Source organism: Triticum dicoccoides, chromosome 3B (assembly GCF_002162155.2).
Source record: "Triticum dicoccoides isolate Atlit2015 ecotype Zavitan chromosome 3B, WEW_v2.0, whole genome shotgun sequence".
Taxonomy (NCBI): Eukaryota; Viridiplantae; Streptophyta; class Magnoliopsida; order Poales; family Poaceae; genus Triticum; species Triticum dicoccoides.
In genome coordinates this window covers 232263112-232284148 of record NC_041385.1, presented here as the reverse complement: position 1 = coordinate 232284148, position 21037 = coordinate 232263112, and the positions used below count along the sequence as shown (strand labels likewise).

The window sequence follows — 21037 nt, the reverse complement described above, 5'->3', positions numbered from 1 at the left end:
GGCAACCCGACCGGATTTGTCCAAAATGACCCTGGGTCACTAAGGAACTGACAAATGTCGCAACGGTCAGATTTCAAACACACGCAGCAGCTTGACTTGGGCTACAAGTAAAGCTGACTTATCCGGCACAGGATAAGATTTGCTCTCATTGTCTTCGCTCAAAGACATAGGATTTGGTTTGAGCATCACTTCAGTCACTCTGACTTTGTTCACTTGGACCCCACTTAGCAGTGCGGTGATTCCTATGGCTCAACAAAGAAGAAAAGGAAACAACAAAACAACTAAGTCTTCGCGCTCCATAGTCTTCACTCAATGTCTTCTCGTGTCATAGTCTTCAATGTGAATATCTTCACAGACCACCATTGTCTTCAATGTCTTCACACATTTTTAGGGGTCATCTCCGGTAGGTAAACCGAATCAAGGAGGGACTACTACCTGTGTTATCCTACAATTCTCACAAACACATTAGTCCCTCAACCAGGTTTGTCGTCAATACTCCAAAACCAACTAGGGGTGGCACTAGATGCACTTACAATCTCCCCCTTTTTGGTGATCGATGACAAACTGGTTGAAGTTTTCAACGGGGATAAAAGTATGTGAAATTGTAAGGATTAAGATATTGTCTTCATAGTTGGCAAAAAGGCTCCCCCTAAAGATGTGCATATAATTGTTTTGCGTTGGAATCCAAATGCACATGGCAGGTTGTACTTGTGGAGATCTTCTTCACCATATGAAGACAATACATCATGCATGAACAGATACACAGGAATAATGACATGCATAATGAAAAATGGACGTCTGCGGAATGAGTTCATGCAGGATTTATCATCGCATATGCGGAATTTATCATCGCATCACACAGAATAGCAGTGAAAGTAGCAGACGACCGTCAAGTTCAAGTGTTACAACTCAAAGAACCAAATGTAGCAAAATGAGAGTTGTAAGCACTAGGCAAAAAGTATATCAACCACCCATCAGGACCCGCTTGAAGACTATCAACCTGATTCTCCCCCTTTTGTCAGTAAGGACCAAAAAGGTTTGAAGACATAGGCTCTACTCATTCCCATGAGGAGTAGGTGAAGCAGTAGGGTCGTCGTTGAGGTTTGGTGGTGCAGAAGAACTTGGTGCAGTGTCGACACGCGCTGAGGTTGGAGGTGGTGAGGTAGCATCATCTGCGTGATCCAAGACTCTGGCATTCGCAGTTGCTACGGAGGAGGAGTACTCTGAGTCTTCAAGAGACGGGGTTCGACATAAGACAGCATTCCTGGGGGGGAGTGGAGTCGAACTTGAATCTCTCAGTGAAGCCATCGTCTTGAAGATTAGCTTCAGCACTTAGCAATGTCAGACTCTTCCAAGACCTCCGACGGGTTTCATGGGTGACAAAGGCATTCTTGGTGGCAAGATTGCGAATGCGATTGACATCCACCAAGAGGCTTTGTATTTGATGCTTCATCCAGTAGTGATGCTTGTCATGCTTTTGATGCAAGGCCACGAGAAGCTCTCGGTCATTGAGAACACGAGAGCGCTTCCGAGGCCTTGGAGCAATGGTGCTTTCAGTGGCTGCAGTGCGTGCATGCCGAGTGTTGCCGGCCAGTGGATAAACACGAGAAGCAACATGAACACCTTCAACATGCTGGGAAAAGCTCGGACGATCTGTATTGTGAAGATATAGTGCTTCCTTGGCAGGCTCTGGGTAAATGGCTTCAATGGACATATCAACCTCTGGTAAAAATATGAGATGGTTACGAGCAGAGGGCTGATAGTCAATGGCAGAGTGGAGCTTGATCAGACGCATAATCCAAGGAGCATAGAATTTCAGACCAAAAATGTCAGACCCAGATGCAGCAAACTGGCGAATGAAGAAATCTTGAGTATTGAAGCTTTTGCCATTTAGAATGTAGAAGACCAATGTCTTCATTGCACCTTCAAGCTTTGCTGAGGAGGAATGCCCTTTGATGGGCCATAGAGTTCGCCTAATGATATGATAGATAGTGCGGGGCAGATACTCTAGGTCTTCGACAAGGAATTCCTTGGGATACTCAGCATCCTGGGGCAGTGGCTTCATCATACTAAGCATCTGGCTCATGTTGGGCTCTGGCTTCTGGAAGAGGCTCTCCAATGCATCACGATGAAGCTGACAACCAGGTTCATACAGTTCGCCTGGAGTGGAGAGGTCGGTAAGCTCAATGAGATCAAAGGCTTTGGCTTCATGATGAACGTTGCCCGTCATCCACTCAAGGAACCATGTCGTTGTATCCCTGTTGTAGCCGCGAATGTGGAGGGTTGCATAAAATTGCAGGAGAAGCTCTTCATTCTAATGTTCCTTGTCGGTGACAAACTGCAAAAGGCCGGCATCACGAAAGCAGTCTAGCGCTTCTTCTAGGCGCATATGAGGAAATAGCTTCAGTGTCCAGCAATGGCTTCACTGTCTAGACGCATATGAGGAAATATGCGCTCCTGATTGTATAGAATACAGGAGTAGTAGCTGCGCTGCTGATAGCTCCAGAACTGATATGATGATATTCCTGGCTTGGAATATGGGTTCTTGCCAGTATCGAAGAAGGTGTTGTGTGCAATGAAGCCATTGACATTGAATGAGCCTGGTGCCGATGCAGTTCCTGGGAACCTTGGCAACCTTGGTTTTGGCTTCTGAACCTGAGGCATGTGCTCCACATGATAGTCAAATTGCGGTCCAGGAGCAGGCGGAGGAACCAGAATGGGCCATCTGACAGGAACAAGCTCGCCTTGGTAGAATGCATGCTCAATGGTGTGGGGCCTTGGTGGCGGAACAGGAGCAGTGGCATCAGCAGAGGCGTCAGGCTGCACATTCGTTATAGGAGCAACAGTGGCTTCAAGCACAGTGTTCACTGCAGGCGCCACAATGTCTTCTTGGGTGGTAGGGGAGTAGCAACATGCTCTTCTTCTTGTCTTTCTTCGGCTGATGCAGCCGGATTGTCTTCAGCAACATTTGCTTCAGACGAGAGAACCGTCACAGAAGGATTATCTTCAGGGAACACTTGTTGTGCCACTGAGCTAGACTGGTTTGAGTCTTCTTCTGTGATGGTGGTCATGGAGACAAAGGGCTTGAGACCTTTGCGAAGCCGTTGAAACACGGGCGACGCCTTTTGGCGAAGGTGTTGTCTCCATGTAATTATCATTCTTCACCAACGGACTGGTGGCTTGCGCTGGTGGAGGACGGGGAGTACTTAGTGAATCTTGACTTGGAGTTGCTAGTTGGGGACGATCAGCCCACGAGTCATCTTGAGAGATTGGCGTCAAAGGACGACCAATGCTAATGAGCTCGTTGTTCGTGAGAACAGGCGATGATACCGTTGGGCGCTCAATTTGAGGAAGGACTTCATCATCTTCTACATTGTCGTGAGGACCAATATCTTCAGTCGCGATGGGGTCAACGACTGGAACTTCTTGAGCCTCAGGAGCCTCTGTGGAAGCAAACTCATGGACTATCAACCGACGCTCTTGATTGTCAGGGTTAGGGTGAGCGAAAGTAATGGGTTCAACTATAAGGGGCTCTGTGGGAGCAGCCCAATCTCTCTTCTTGGTTTTTCTCTTCTTGGGGGTGGTGCATCATCAGTAGTGCGCTTGATTTTGCGCTTTCTGGCTTCGGCTTCAGCTGCCTCGGTTTTCTGCTGATCTGAAGCCAATGTGGAGACCTTGGGCTTCGAGCCTGTCATGCTGGCTGGGAAGACAATGTGAGGTTCTTCCCGCCGTGGAGCTTCAGTCTGGGCCACATTATGCTTCTTCTTCTTCTTGGCAGCCATCTTGGGGTCAATGCCAGGACGCCCAAGCTCCTTGCGCTTTTCAGCTTCGTTGTAAGCCTGAACACACTTTGCAGCTAGAGTTTTCATGCGCTCTCTTGAGCCTTTGGCTTCCTCACGTTTCTTGCGAAACGCCTCCTTGAGGTCATTGAGCATCACCTTGAATTTCTGGACATCAGCCACACTCAGCTTGGCCACATGCTTCTTGAACTTTTCTTCTCAAAATCAATCTTGTGCTTCAGTTCAACAATTCGCTGAGCCAGAGCTAGCTCAGGAGCAATTGCGCCTTGAAAGGAGACACTGATGCCAATGGGGAGTTGAAGATCATCAAAGCTGAGATCTTGATTGTCGAACCATTCATCAATGAAATTGTGCAAGATGTTCACATCGAAGAAGGGCAGATCATTGAAGATCTCCGCCTCTTGCTTGCTCTTGATCAACTGCTCGAGAGCATCATTGCCAAATTCTTCATCTAAAGACAAATCAATGGCTTCAGATTCGTTCCTCAGAACGGCAGCAGGTGTCAGTGCTTGACTGTGTCGCTGAACAGGTTTCTTCTGTGGCTTCTCACGCTTCTTGGAGATGCGAGAGAGATCTTCAGAGGTGTTACTAGGAGCAGGAGGGGCAGTTGCCAATGGCTTCACTCACGAAGCTTTTGGAGCAGTAGATTACTTTGAAGCTTTAGCCTTCTTTTACTTCTGCGGCTTTGGAGTAGGAGCTGGAGCTTCATCAGTGTCAGCACCATCATTAGAATGATCCACGTTGGCACCTTGGACAACAATGTAGGTGATGAGGCCAGCAAGGTTGTAGAAGGGGCCGATCTTGTTCTCATTGGCTTCACGGGTGCCATCGTCCCGAGGTGAGGAAGGACCAGGGTTGAAGTCAAGCCCTAGAGCCTTCTTGTTCTTCACATCTGAGTCTTTGGCGAACTGGTAGTTGCGCTTGAACAGATGGTCTTCATGGCACCACAGCAGAGAAGAAGGATCAGCATTCTCTGGCTGCGGTCCGCGAATCATGCACGGATAGAACTCTCATTGGATGGCTTCAGGAAGGGACTGGGGTTGAAGATTTTTGTACACAATATCTCCCCAGGGTCCCTTGATGGCATTCTTCCCTGCATATTCTTCAGTGATGAAGCGGTATTTGAACCATTCTTCTGCCCAATATATTTGAATCCACTAGATTCGATTCTTGCGGCCGGTATAGGTTTCCTCAGGGTCTGTTTTGTACATCTCATGCAAATCTGGAGGCAAATCCTTGGAAGTGTTACCACGGCGTTGTGTACCTCCCTTTCGTGTTGACTTCTCAGTTGCCATGAAGTTTAAACTGAAGGGCTTCAGTACGTGCAATGGCTTCAGACGGCTGGTCAGACAAGAACTGGCTTCAGGTGAATTGATGTGACTCTGCAAGAATTCTGCAAACGAATGTAGACTATGAGAACCAAGGGATTCTCCCACGGACATGTACCTGTGACAGCATTAGAGGTGCGAGGGAAGGGGAAGAGGTCATATGCATTCTCAGAAGATTTTGAAGATAAATCAGTTTGAAGACATTGACCTCATAATGCGAAGACATTCACTTATTTGATGAGAGTTGGTTCCAGAGTTGTACAAATCCAAGAATAAGTACAAGTGAGGAATCAAACTTGTAAAGAAGCGTAAGTGAATAGACTAGGCGGAATATGAGATGCAGAATGAGATAGATTCAAGTTTGGAGATCTAGAAACCACTTTTGATAAAGACGGATGAATCTATCAGATCGAAAAGACGGTAAAAAATAAAATTTAATTACCACACAAAGAACTGCTAGATGGAGTGAAGGTAGAGGCCAAGCAGTTTGATCTCCCGTGCCCTAACTTGGCGACGGAAGACACCTACGGCGACGGCGGAGAGGACGAGGTCCGCGGCCGGCGTAAGGATGGCGTCAAAGAAGTCGCGGCAGCTAAGCGCTTCGTCGTCGGCATCGTCGAGAGCTAGCGGAGGCGCTAGGGTTTGCGAGAGGTGGCGAGGAGGAATAGGAATTTTTGACTGAGACATGACGGGTATTTATAAGGACAGAGACGGCACATCGCAATTACGCAGGTGCCCCTGGCGGTTCACATCTGACGGACACGTGGCAAGCATGCAACACCTTGGGAGTTGTTCCATGTTCCCACACACGCCTGGATTGTCGGGGTGGTCGTTCTGAATTCTCCGGGTTTCAGGCAAATAGGATAAAGCATTAAAAACAGATATAAATGTTTGTCAGATTGACTTCAACTGACAAGGTCTCAGTGAAGACAATCGACAGTTTTCAATAAAATGCATATGACTTGGACAGATAGAGTTGAGGTAGAAGCATAGATAGGTTAGGGTTCGATCACATTCACTTAGTTCAAAAGATTCAACACGAAGTCATAGCTATAAGTGAATGTTGTAGAGGACAGAACACAGATAAATATATATAGTACTAGTCCAATTCAACCAATTGAAGATAAACTTGAATATAAGCCACGGATTAACTATGCAAACATAATGCCAATAGAAACACTTCAAACAAAAGTTTGGTGATGGCGTTACCCACCGTATAGGAAGTATTAGACCCAGACACGGCGCACAATTATCGTGGCGCTCCGAAGTCAAATTCCGCATTAATGTATTCACACTTAGAGTGTATGTCTTCATTGATTGAAGATATACATTACTTCGTGTGTTGCACATCTAAGTCATTAAAATGCATAAGTGTTAGGATGTGTACCCATTGACAGGACATTTGAGGATTCCAAGATATTTAGCTCACACCGCAACTTGCAAAACCTTTTCTCATCCAAGGGCTTTGTGAAGATATCAGCCAATTGTTCTTCTGTCTTGACGTGAATGATATCAATATCTTCCTTCATAACATGATCTCTGAGAAAGTGATGACGAATTTCAATGTGCTTTGTCTTCGAGTGCTGAACTGGGTTGTTGGCAATCTTGATGGCACTCTTGTTGTCGCAATAGAGAGGCACATTCTTCAGATGGATACCATAGTCTTTGAGAGTTTGCTTCATCCAGAGAAGCTGAGCACAGCAAGATCCAGCAGCAATTTATTCAGATTCAGCAGTAGAGAGAGATACACAATTCTGCTTCTTTGAAGACCAACAGACAAGAGATCGTCCCAGAAAGTGACATGTGCCTGATGTGGACTTGCGATCAACCTTGTCACCAGCATAATTAGCATTTGAGAATCCAACTAGATCAAACTCTGAGCCCTTTGGATACCATAATCCTAGTGTTGGGGTGTAAGCCAAATATCGAAGAATTCGCTTCACAGCTAAGTGATGCGATTCCTTTGGTGCCGCTTGGAATCGAAAGGAATCGAGCACACATGCAAACACTAAGCATTATATCTGGCCTAGATGCACATAAGTAAAGCAAAGAACCAATCATGGAACGATATACCTTTTGATCGAACTCTTTACCATTGTCGTCGGGACCCAGATGACTTTTGGCTGGCATTGGCGTCGTGTATCCTTTGCAGTCTTGCATTCCAAACTTCTTCAGGCAATCTTTGAGGTATTTTTCTTGAGATATTAAGATGTCGTTGCGTTGTTGACGGATTTGGAGACCTAGAAAGAACTTCAGCTCGCCCATCATGGACATTTGATATTGCTCTTGCATCATGTGACCAAATTCATCACTGTATTTCTTGTTGGTGCAGCCGAAGATAATGTCATCCACATAGATTTGGCACACAAATAGTTCACCATCATATGTCTTCGTGAAGAGTAGGATCTAGTGAACCAGGTTTGAAGCCTTTGCTCTTCAGGAAGTCTTTGAGTGTGTCATACCAAGCACGAGGGGCTTGTTTGAGGCCAGACAGTGCCTTGTTGAGCTTGTATACCATATTAGGATGTTTTGGATCTTCAAAGCATGGAGGTTGTGCGACATATACTTCTTCTTCTATCTTTCCATTGAGAAAAGGACTTTTCACATCCATTTGATACAGAAGAATGTTGTGATGATTTGCATAGGCTAGCAGTATGCGAATGGCTTCAAGTCTTGCCACCGGAGCAAATGTTTCATCGAAGTCAATTCCTTCCACTTGAGTGTAACCTTGCGCAACGAGACGAGCCTTATTTCTCACAACTTGACCATGCTCATCTTGCTTGTTGCGATATATCCATTTGGTGCCAATGATATGGTGCTTCCGAGGATTAGGACGCTTGACCAATTACCACACATTATTCAGCTCGAACTGTTGAAGCTCTTCTTGCATAGCTTGAATCCATTCAGGTTCCATGAAGGCTTCATCAACTTTCTTGGGTTCAGAGATTGAGACAAATGCAAAATGCCCATAGAAGTTGGTTAGCTGTGTTGCTCTTTGAGTTGCTTTTGAATGAGTGAGTGGACCAGGTGCATTCAAGCTGTCAATTATCTTCTCAATCTGAACTTCATTTGCAACACGAGGATGAGTAGGACGAAGATTTTGCTCTTGCTGATCAATGTCATCATTTGGGGGATTGTCTTCAGGTTGATTAGGTGCAGAAATGACAAGTTCCTCTTCAGATTGATTCTCAGAGGGTATGATATCTCCAATTCCCATCTGCTTGATAGATTCACTTGGAGGTACTTCATCTAGCACATTTGGCAGGTGCTCTCTTTGCGAGCCGTTAGTTTCATCGAACCGCACATCCACAGTTTCAACCACTTTATAGTGAAAGAGGTTGAAGACTATGTAGGAGTGCGAATCCTTTCCACAACCAAGCATAAAACCTTCATGTGCTTTCGGTGCAAATTTTGAAGTGTGATGTGGATCCTTGATCCAGCACCTAGCACCAAATACTCTGAACTAGCTTACATTTGGCTTCTTACCAGTTAGGAGCTCATAGGATGTTTTCTTCAGAAGCTTTTGAAGATAAACACGGTTGATGATGTGGCAAGCAGTGTCAATGGCTTCACGCCAGAACTTTCGTGGAGTCTTGTACTCATCAAGCATCGTTCGGTCCATCTCAATGAGAGTTCTGCTCTTGCGCTCGGCGATGCCATTCTGCTGAGGTGTATAAGGAGCAGAGAACTCATGTGTGATGCCCAGTGTATCCAGATAGTGGTCGAGGCCAGTGTTCTTGAACTCAGTGCCATTGTCGCTTCTGATGTGCTTGATCTTGATGCCATAGTTTATCATGGCACGATTGGCAAAGCGTCTGAAGACATCCTGCACTTCAGTCTTGTAGAGGATTATATGTACCCAAGTATATCTAGAGTAATCATCAACAATTATGAAGCCATAGAGGCAAGCAGTAGCATTGAGAGTAGAGTAGTGAGTAGGGCCGAATAGATCCATGTGAAGCAGCTCGAAGGGTTGAGATGTAGTCATGATTGTCTTTGAGGGATGCTTGGCCCTAGTCATCTGTCCAGCTTCGCAGGCGCCACACAGATGGTCCTTCTTGAACTTGACGCCTTCGATGCCCACGACATGCTTCTTCTTCGCGAGAGTGTGCAAGTTCTTCATGCCAGCATGCCCTAGCCTTTGATGCCAGAGCCAGCATTCTGAAGTCTTTGCTAGAAGACATACGGCCATCTGTGGTCCTGCTGAGAAATCTACCATATATAGATCGTCTTTTTGATACCCTTCAAAGACTAGAGACTTGTCAGATTCCATTAGTACAAGGCATCGATATTTTCCAAATAGCACAATCATGTTTAAGTCACAAAGCATTGAGACAGACATTAAGTTGAAACCAAGGGATTCAACAAGCATCACTTTATCCATGTACTGATCCCTTGATATAGCAACTCTGCCTAGACCCAATACCTTGCTTTTACCAGTTTCAACAAATGTGATGTGACTTTTGTCTGATGGACATAGCGTTGAATCCATCAGAAGACTTCGATCGTCCGTCATGTGGTTAGTGCATCCACTATCCATAATCCATTCTGAAGTACGAGGTGTCGTAGCCTACAGTGCAGTTTGGGGGATAGGCTTCACCAAGCGAGTTGTGAAGCATAAACATTTGACGAACAAGTGGAACATGAAAATTCAGACCTTGGTTACGATAGATAGGGTGAGTATCAAGGAATCCTGGAACGAAGTACATAGTAAGACCATTTGGGCATTTTATCTTGCGCCCCACAAGATGTTTAAGGTCCCCAACATAAGTTTTGGATGCCTTTGATTTCCGACTGGAGACCTTACCCTGCAAAAGAGAGTTAAGTTTTCTTAACCACCCACATTTTCAGGGGTGGTTTAGAAGCAATGAGTCTAAGTGCAGCATCTGAGAATTTCGGCTTTGGATCCCTAGTAAATAGCCTTGCAGGAGGTGAATAATACTCATAGGAATAAGCAGAAAAATTCTTTGTTCTATGAACATAGCGGTTTGAGGAAACACGCTCATATTTATGGGTCTGAGTATGATTTCCCTGCAAAACATTGATGTTAGGGTGACTCAGATGAGTCCTCGGTCTGTATGAAGCTTCTGGACCATATGAAGCCTTTTGTATGGGATTTATCTTCTTCACGGGTGGTGTCATGATGACATTCACTGGAAGATTCTCAAGACAACTTTTGGGAACCCATATCTTCTTCGAAGGTGGCCCATTCCTGCAGTTAGTACCAATATACCTGGCAAAAACTTCACCATTCTGATTCTTAAACAGTTTATAGTTTGCATCAAAGGATTCATCAATGATAATGGGGTTAGCACAAGTGAAACCAGATAAGGTGGATGGATCAACTGGGGGTTCCTTTGCAGCAACCCATGTGGTTTTGGGGTACTGCTCAGGCTTCCAGTATGACCCATCAACATTCATTTTCCTCTCGAACCCAACACCCTCTTTCCTAGGGTTTTCGGTTCGGAATCTGCTTTTTGAGGACATCACATAATGTCTGATGCCCTTTTAGACTTTTGTACATCCCTGTCTCAAGCAGTGTCTTCAACCTGGCATTCTCATCAGCAATAGTAGTGGTATCCTTAGCAGAGGGGTTAGTTACCACATCAGCAGTTGAAGATATTGCAACAGTAGCAGCGGTAGAACATTCAGCAACAGAAGCAGCGTTATCACGCTCAATGCATTTTAGGCATGGTGGTTCAAATCCTTCCTGAGCGGGACTGATCTATTGGGCGCGAAGTGACTCATTTTCCTTTTGAAGATCTTCATGATCTGATCTCAATTTCTCAAGCTCCTGCTTCCTTTGAAGATAATCATAGGAAAGCTGTTCATGAGAAGATGTGAGCGATTCATGTCGACCTTCAAGTTCCTGGTACTTAATATGAAGAGTTTTATGTCTTCAATTAAGGACTAAGACTTGGTCATTTCCGCGTCCAACAGGTCATCACTTTTGTCTAATAGTTTTTGAGTATGTTCCATAGCTTTCTGTTGTTCAGTTGTAATTTTAGCAAGTGTTTTGTAGCTAGGTTTGGATTCACCATCAGAGTCATCTTCACTGGATGTTTGAAAGTAAGCACCGCGTGATTTTACCTTGGCACCACGTGCCATGGAGCAGTAGGTGGGAGGCGATTCATCCTCGACATTATCATCAGTGTTGGTGACGGGGCCATTGTCTTCGGTGTTGAAGATGGACTTGGCGACGTAGGCAGTAGCTAGGGCCAGACTCGCAACACCCGAGTCAGACTCCACCTCCGCCTCCTCTGAAGTTGACTCCTCCTCAGAATCCATTTCCTTGCCAACAAAAGCACGGGCCTTGCCAAATGAGCTCTTCTTGTGTGATGAAGATCTGGAAAAAGACTTGGAAGAAGACTTTGAGGATTTCTTCTTCTTTTTGTCATCAGAATCATATTCTTTGCTCTTCTTCTTCTTCTTCTCATTGTCCCACTGTGGACACTCAGAGATGTAGTGACCAGGTTTCTTGCACTTGTGACAGGTTCTCTTCTTGTGATCATAGGCAGAAGCTTCATCATTTCTTGAGCTGGATTGTGAAGACTTTCTGAAGCCTTTCTTCTTGGTGAATTTTTGGAACTTCTTCACAAGCATAGCAAGCTCCTTTCCAATGTCTTCAGGATCACCAGAACTGCAGTCAGATTCTTCTTCAGATGAGGAAGCAGCAGCCTTTGCCTTCAAAGCTCGAGTTCGGCCATAGTTGGGGCCATAGATATCTCGTTTCTCAGATAGCTGGTGCTCATGTGTGTTGAGCCTCTCCAGTATGTCAGAAGGATCGAGAGTCTTGAAATCAGGGCGTTCTTGTATCATCAGGGCTAAGGTGTCAAATGAGCTGTCAAGAGATCTCAGTAGTGTCTTCGCTATCTCATGCTTCGTGATCTCAGTGGCGCCGAGTGCTTGGAGCTCATTTATGATATCAGTGAGGCGATCAAATGTGAGCTAGACATTCTCGTTGTCGTGTCTCTTGAAGCGGTTGAAGAGGTTGTGGAGAGTACTGATATGTTGATCTCGCTGAGTTGAGACGCCTTCATTGACCTTGGATAGCCAGTCCCAGACTAGCTTCGACGTTTCCAGAGCACTCACACGGCCATACTGTCCTTTGGTAAGGTGACCATAGATGATGTTCTTGGCAGTAGAGTCCATTTGAATGAACTTCTTGACATCAGCAGGGTGACACCTTCACCAGTCTTGGGAACGTCGTTCTTGACGACATACCATAGATCGACATCAATGGCTTCAAGATGCATGCACATCCTATTCTTCCAGTAGGGATATTCAGTGCCATCGAAGATGGGGCACGCAGCGGAGACTTTGATTATCCCTGCAGTCGACATAGCTAAACTCTAGGTGGTTAAACCGAATCACACAGAACAAGGGAGTACCTTGCTCTGATACCAATTGAAAGGGCTAGTTATCGACTAGAGGGGGGTGAATAGGTGATTTTTATGAAAGTCTTCAAAACATGGGAGTTTCGAAGACAGACAATATAAACAACACTATTCTAATGCAGCGGAAGGTAGACTACACTAGACAAGCCATAGTCAAGTATTCAATGGAGTGAAAGCATGAAGACTAATAGCAGCTAGGTAGTAAAGATCAGGATGGAAGATAGTATGAAGCCAATCAGAACATATAGTCACACAGTGAAGTCAAACAGATAATACAAGCAAGCAATGACTTCACGAAGACAAACTGTAAGTAAAGAGAAGTAAGAGATAGAACTAGTGGCTTCAGAAGGACAGGGATTTGTTCGACCAGTTCCAGTTGTTGTGACAACTGTACGTCTGGTTAGGGAGGCTGAGATTCAACTCAGAAGACTGAGTCTTCACCTTATTCCCCTTGAGCTAAGGACACTCAGTCCCCGCCCAATCACTCTGGTAAGTCTTCAAGGTAGACTTCCGAACCTTCACAGACTTCGTTCACCGGCAATCCACAATGGCTCTTGGATGCTCAGAACGCAATGCCTAACAGGCTGGAGGATTCACAGTCCTCAAGTGTAACAAGTCTTCAGATCACACAGACAGAAAGACTTCAGTGATGCCAAACACTCTTTGGGCTCTGGGTGGTTTGGGCTTTGTCCTCGCAAGGATTCTCTCTCGAAAGCTTCGGTGGTGGGTTGCTCTCAAACGACAAAAGCCGTGTACTAACTCTAAGCAGCCACCAATTTATGGTGTAGGGGGTGGGCTATTTATAGCCACTGGGCAACCCGACCGAATTTGTCCAAAATGACCCTGGGTCACTAAGGAACTGACACGTGTCACAACGGTCAGATTTGAAACACATGCGGCAGCTTGAGTTGGGCTACAAGTAAAGCTGACTTATCCGACACAGGATAAGATTTGCTCTCATTGTCTTCGCTCGAAGACATAGGATTTGGTTTGAGCATCACTTCAGTCACTCTGACTTTGTTCACTTGGACCCCACTTAACAGTGCGGTGGTTCCTATGACTCAACAAAGAAGAAAAGGAAACAACGAAACAACTAAGTCTTCGCGCTCCATAGTCTTCACTCAATGTATTCTCGTGTCATAGTCTTCAATGTGAATATCTTCACAGACCTCCATTGTCTTCAGTGTCTTCACATATTTTTAGGGGCCATCTCCGGTAGGTAAACCGAATCAAGGAGGGACTACTACCTGTGTTATCCTGCAATTCTCACAAACACATTAGTCCCTCAACCAGGTTTGTCGTCAATACTCCAAAACCAACTAGGGGTGGCACTAGATGCACTTACACACATATATCATGTAAATTAAAAGCACATTTCATAATTAAAGCAATTTTGAAACAAAACACTTAAGGAACAAGGGATTGATAGATTATTCTTTTCAACAATAAGAGCATTTCCTATCACTAATCCATCCTCTTCTAGCCGAATTATCTTTCGTTGACATATTGACCTAAGAAGCAATCACATAAACATTTTCATTCTAGGTGGCATCTTAACTTTCTAAACAAAGTTGTGCCAGTATTTAACCCCATTTTTAGTGAGAAGCCTATGATAAGACTTAACAGAGTAGGCATCATTTTTAGTTAGTGTCCACCTAATGAAATTCTTTTGGTCGCTCAATATCACATCAACACAAACTTCCTTAATATGATTCCATAGATCTAAGGAGTCTCCATACAAGGTCCTTCTAAACTAAACTTGATCAAGGCTTCTGCAAAGAATTTCATCGACATATTTTATTTTTACCAAAGAACGCATTATATAATCTTGGAAAATTGGTTTTAAGAGGTTTATCGCCAATCCATTAGTCTTCCCAAAATCTCAAAAAAGAAATCCATTACCAATTTTAAATTAACATGAAGAGAAGAAAAATGATCTTTGTGTTTTAAAATCATAGTACATAATTGTTAATCACCTTGGTTAGCTTTGATCCCAGAAATACATTTTCCTCTTTGATATTTATTATGAATAATATATTGCCACATGCCCTCGGTATCAAAAAATTTCCACCACCATTTACAAAAAAGGGCTTTATTCACCAAATCTAAGTTTTGAATTCCTAACCCTCACAAATCTTTAGGTCAACAGACCTCATACCATTTTACTAAATGGGTTTCTTTGTTATCAGCATCTTCCAACCATAACAACCTAGCTCCAAACAAGTTCATTCTCTTATTCACTCCAACCGGTGAACCATAGAAAGACATCATAAAATATCGAATTACAATCAGAGAAAACTTGATTGAAATGAATCTACCAACACTTGCAAGTTGTCTCCCTTGTCAGTTACTATATTTTTTTTTCATTTTCTCCCTAGGAGGTTTCCAATTTTCTTTCTAGCTCTCTTTTCATCTACAAGTAATTCCAAATATCTCATAGAAATAGACCCTATATGCCAAGTATTTTTTTGGCAAAGATATCTACTTTATTGATAACATCCCCCAAAAGAAAAAAAACTCACTCTTATGAAAGTTGATTTTCAAACCAGACATTTGTTCAAAAAGAAAAGAAAAACACAAACTTAATATTGCGAGCACTATCATAGTCATCTTGCAGGCGGAAAATGATGTCATCAGCATATTGTTGTATATTCACCCATTATCAATGTTCTCTTAAAGTACACCTTTAGTTAGGCCATTAAATCTAGTTTTGTCCATGGGCATGGCTAAAGCATCAACTATTAGGTCAAAAATTAGAGGGGACAAAGAATCCCCCCTTGCCTTAACCCCTTATGAGTATAGGGAAGTAAGGACCAATATTATCATTTACCTGAATACTAACATTATTCCATCCCTTGATAGTGTGCATAATCCATCCAATCCACTTATCAAAGAAACCTTTGATTTTAAGCATTTATAGCACAAATGGCCATTTCAACTTATCATAGGCTTGTTGAAAAACAATTTTAAAGAGCTCATTGATCAGGCTTTGCTGATGGACATATCCTGTTCCGTCATTTCTGAACACATTCTTTCTCTACCGGACAACTAACTTGCGCTACATCCAAGGGTGAATTTAAAGCAAATCCTATCAGTATGAAGCTAGTATTTGTGGTGAATCTGGAGACAAGTTACTCATAGCGGACCGGTTCCATCAGCATGGAGATGACCAATTTCGGTTTTGCCGTTAGCAAGCAAATTTCTGAGTGCTTCACCTCGGATGCCTCATATGCCTGAGATGAAATGGAGTCCAAACCCTGTGTGACGCCCCCGATTCAATCGTACACTAATCATACACGCAAATGTGTACGATCAAGATCAGGGACTCACGGGAAGATATCACAACACAACTCTAGACACAAATAAAATAATACAAGCTTTATATTACAAGCCAGGGGCCTCGAGGGCTCGAATACAAGCTCGATACACAAGAGTCAGCGGAAGCAACAATATCTGAGTACAGACATAAGTTAAACAAGGATGCCTTAAGAAGGCTAGCACAAAAGCAACACGATCGAAGAGGCAAGGCCTCCTGCCTGGGACCTCCTAACTACTCCTGCTCGTCGGCGGTCTCCATATAGCAGCATTCATCGGCGGTGGCATCTGGCTCCAGGGATCCACCATCTGGTTGCATCAACCGGAAAGAAGAAAGAAGGGGGAAAAGGGGGTAGCAAAGCAACTGTGAGTACTCATCCAAAGTACTCGCAAGCATCAGATCTATACTAAGTATGCATTTGTATCAAATGGAAGGGTTGTATCTGTGGACTGAACTGCAGAATGCCAGAATAGAGGGGGAAAGCCTAGCCTATCGAAGACTAGCATCTTCACGCAGCTCCGAGCATCTTGCAGCATGTAGAAGAGTAAAGAATAGCAGTTTATATTTATCAAACATGTTGTAACAATAACGCCCAGAGATCCTTTCTCGACTCCCTGCGAGAAAGCAATCCCGGAGCCACATATCTCAAGTATCCATTTGTAGTTGTATAAGATCAGGATATAAGTCTGAACGTCCGTTACCGTGGACATGGCTATTAATAGATAATCTTCCCTGCAGGGGTGCACCACGTTTTCCAACACGCTCGATCACTCTGGCCGGACACACCTTTCTGGGGTCAATGCCCGGCCTCGAAAGATCAACACATCGCAGCCCGACTTAGGCTCAGCAGAGAGGTCCCCGCCGGTCTACCTCCTAAGCACTCCGGGGTCTGGGCCCATCGCCCGTTGCACTCTGAGTCGTTGCGAGCAGAGCGGACCAGGCTCCACCACTACAGGATGGTGCCGGCCCAGCCGTGCCGCACTGCTGAACTGGACGTCTGACAAAGCTTCAGCTGATACCGCGACGTCGAGGCCCATAACTACTCTCACGTGGTGGTTGGTGCGTAAAGGCCAGAGGCCAACTCAGAACAAATACCCAAACCATAGTGTATTATTAGCTTGTGGAGACGAGCAGAGACTCACGATCGAAAGTGACCCCGTCGCCCCATCTCGTGGACTTACGACAAGGGCCTAGAATGCCGGCCGTGCCACGTAACCATCTTGCGGGTGCTCTCCGGGCCCGCCCGATTTCCACCAAGGTCTCAAGTAAAGTCATTGTAACCGTGTGTCCAAATATCAAGGGGAAAACCCGAGGAATCACCCCCGATGGATTCCACTCAATGTAATCATCAAGGTGAACGTAAGAGGGATCACCCTCGAGGTTCACACTTGAGGTGTTGAACGACAGAGCCGTATCGGGAATGGTGAAAGAGGAAATCACCCTCGATGACCACGACCGAATAGCTACACTACAGAATTATCATCGGAGTGCGTTATGAGGGATCACCCTCGGCACTCGATAGTAGCTCTGCAGAGTCGAGCAACTAAAGGGGGCGTGATGTGATGTGAGGTGTCGGGCTCTGGTCGTCGATCACGCTGATCGAGTCGTCGATGATGAAGCAGGGGCAACAAGGACAAGTGGGGGTCACTGATGGATCACTAACCAACATATACTAAGCAGTTTAGGATAAGCAGGTAGGTAACAAAAGCAGGTACGAAAGCAGGCTATGCATCAGAATAGGAGCAAACAATAACAGTAGCAAAATCTAATGCAAGCATGAGAGTATAGAATGGGCGATATCGGGATGATCAAAGGGAGGGCTTACCTGGTTGCTCAGACAAGGAGGGTCGTCGTCGACGTAGTCGATCACAGGGGCATCAGCAGCGGTCTCGAGGTCTACCGAAGAAGAAGAAGAGGGGGAAGAAACAGTAAATACATCGCAAGCAAGAGCATAACATGACAACAGGGAAAGCTAGACGTGTTCTAACGCGGTGCTAGGTGATACTGGCGAAGGGGGAAACATCCGGGAAAGTTTTCCCGGTTCCGGACGTCTGTTAGACAGATGAACCGGAGGGGAAAAGTTCAACGTTTGCTATTCTAGGGACGTGTGGCGGACGAACAGATAGCGTGTTCGGATTCGTCTCGTCGTTCTGAGCAACTTTCATGTAGAAAACTTTTTCATCCGAGTTACGGATTATTTTCTATGATTTTTCAAAGATTTAAACAATCCCTGGAATCATTATTAATTCGAAATAAAAGGTGAAACTGCCATGTGCACCCGGCAGAGTGTACACAGCAGGGCCACTAGAGGCTGACAGTGGGTCTTGGTGGTCCCAGTTGACTCAGTCAATAGGGCAGTCAACAGTCAACTGCTTGACTGTTGACTGGTCAAAACTGTAGATGGGGCCAGGGTGTCATTCACACATATCTTGCATTTTCTTTTTAAGTGGATATTTAGAGGGGGGGTCCACCTGTCATTTGCACTATACCTAACCACTGATTAGACTAACTAGTAGGAGTACTAATTAGCAAACGGAGAACCGGCCGGCCACCACACACAGAATACACACACGCACACACAGTTCTGTTTTCTGCTAACAGAAGATAGCATTTTGTGATTTTCATAGGATTTATTTCATGCATCAAATGAATTTGGTCCAGTGGGGTAAAATGAAGTTTGTCAAATAGACTACCTACTCATATTATTTTTACCACTGTTAGTAGTTGTTTAAGTGCTGATTAGAGGCTGCCAAGGGAGCTAGTCCGTGTAATATTCGCAAAGCTAGCCATAGCTACAGTATTTAGCAGCAGCAGTAGATTCAGCATAGCAGCGGCGGCATGCACACGAGTTGGGCGCAGGGCGTGGCGCTGCACGGCGTGAGCCTGGGCCGCTGAGCGACGCAGGGCGAGGGGCCGATGCAGGCCGCGGTTGCAGGGCGGCTGGACGCAGGGCCGGGCGCGGCTAGCGCGCGTGCGCAGGAGGCAACAGCAGTAGGTAGTAGCAGGTAGCAGCGGCAGCGCATGACCAGGGTACGGCGGCTCACAGGGGCATCCGGGAGCGCGACAACGCCGGGGCGGACGCGTGCGTCGAGGAGCAGAAGGGAAAGGGGATGGACGGGGTCAGGCCCGTCGACGAGGGCGGCCAAAGTGGCCGACCGCACAGGGCCCCCAAATCCTTGGGGCCCCCGATCTGAGAGATAGCCTGCCTTCGTTCTTTCCCCACACATCCCGAGCCGCCCCGAATCGACGATGTCTCCTCAAATCTCTGTGCAGATCTTCTATAGATGTGAGCCCTAGGGCCCTGGCCTTCCCTAGTCCCCCGCCTCCGCCGCCAGTCCGTCGCTGCGCTCATGCCGCCTCCCACATCCTCCCATGCGCCGAGCTGACAAACTGACGCCTGATGGCATGTCTCTGCTGCAATTCGCTGTAGCCGTCGCTTTTCCCTAGTCCAATCCCGCCTGCTACCTGATCCGTGCGAGTACCACCGCACCTTTCTTAGTAGTGCTCCCCTGCCGGTGCCCAATCGCCCCAGACACCATCCTGGTCCTGGTGCTTCCGCTACTCACAGGAACTGTCCGTCCCTTCAAAGGTGAGGAACTCAAACATTGCTCATCGACTTGGCCACTCATGAGTCAAGACTAGGTAATTTCTTGGACCGAGACACGCAGACAACTTTGGAAGATGCATGCATTTGAACTGGCATATTGTATGTGTTGATTCTAATTTTAGATGGATCATCTATCTATTGAACTCAAATTGATGCATATTTATTTCGGTTTAATTTCATGTTATAGATATGATGTATACTATTTAATCGCTGCACAGAACAGGAGTGTCGTATAGAAGGCATACTGGCACAGATGAAGCATACTATTGATCTGGCACTCCTTTATATCCCGTGTCTACTTTTTGTCATGTTTTGTATATTTTGTTCGTCCTTATTGAGTAATGAGTTTCAGTTCTACATATATTCTGCAATTGAGCAAAGTATGCTCGAGTTTCTAAATTTTCTGGCTGTATTTTGTAGTTTGCCCCGGGCCCCCAAATTCCTGGAGACGGCCCTGGACGGGGTGCTCGCCTAGGAGCACATGGAGGCTCGGCGGGAGGTTTAGGAGCTGCAGAGCTCGTCGCAGACGGAGAAGACGCCGGGATCGGAGGAGATCGGCGGTGGTCGAAGGAGGAAGATGGAGTCGTAGTGGTCGCAGATGTGCTCCCCGGCTCGTGTTTGTTGGCGTAGAGGATGTAGTGGACGGCGGCGGTCTTCGCGGACGCAACAGCGGGGCGAGAGGTGGCCGGTGGTTGTGGCAGAGCAAGGTCGACGGCGATTGCCGGTGATGCAGAAGACAAGACCGGCTCGATCTGCGCACAGTGGCATCGCCCGGCTCAAATGGACGGCTCCAGTCGACGGAGACGAACGAGGCTGTGCTCGTGGACACGAGCTGCGGGCGCGGAAACGCCGGTGGCCGCGACGAAGCGTGGTGGTCGGTGACGGCCGCGCTCGGGAGATGGGGAATCAGTGAGGAGGGAGAGAGCGAGGTGAGTGGAGAGCGCTGGGGCATGTGGAAGTGGGCGGAGGCAGGGGAAGAAAATATCTATGGGGGGTGCCTCGGTGGAGGCCTTATCCTCCTGGCCATCGCCGGTGAAGGGGTTCGACGGGGACGAGCGCGAGCGGGTGCTCGGTCGGACGCGCCCGAGATACAGGAAACAGGGGCGAGGGGTTAGAGTGGGCCGGTTGGACCCGTTGGGTCAAGGCCCAGGGGATATGGGGTTGCGGGGCCTTTCTTTTCTTTCCAATTGTTTGTAGTTTCTTTTTCATTTATTTATACCTTTCCTACTTTGCATTATATTTGAGCTACTTAAAGAGTTTTCTTTAATATAAAACTTGGCAAAAAAATGCAGTGCAATATCCTGGCTTGCTACAAAAAGTTTTAATGCATTTGGGGGGGTGTTCAACTGTTTTTTTTTAAATTGAAAAGGTCAAATAACTGGTTGTTGGACCACAAATAAATTTCAGGGGCATTTTGTGAATTCAAAAGAGGTTGGTTTCAACAAGACAAATAACCAGAGATTATTTGCCACAGTTTGAACATTTCAGCTTTCATGTTTGAAAACTTCGAGTTTTGGACTTTAATTTGAATTTGAATTGCGATTTGGATCAACCGAGGATTAGCAACAGTAAGAGTGGTGATGTGGCAC

At 45.8% G+C, this 21037-nt stretch overlaps 1 long non-coding RNA gene across 1 annotated transcript; it reads left to right on the top strand.

Moving 5' to 3' along the window:
- Positions 1–18876: 18876 nt before the first annotated feature.
- LOC119275674 lies at positions 18877–20425 on the top strand. Its single transcript, XR_005135815.1, has 2 exons — positions 18877–19430; positions 19869–20425. It is a non-coding gene; the product is annotated as an uncharacterized LOC119275674 (long non-coding RNA).
- Positions 20426–21037: the final 612 nt, after the last annotated feature.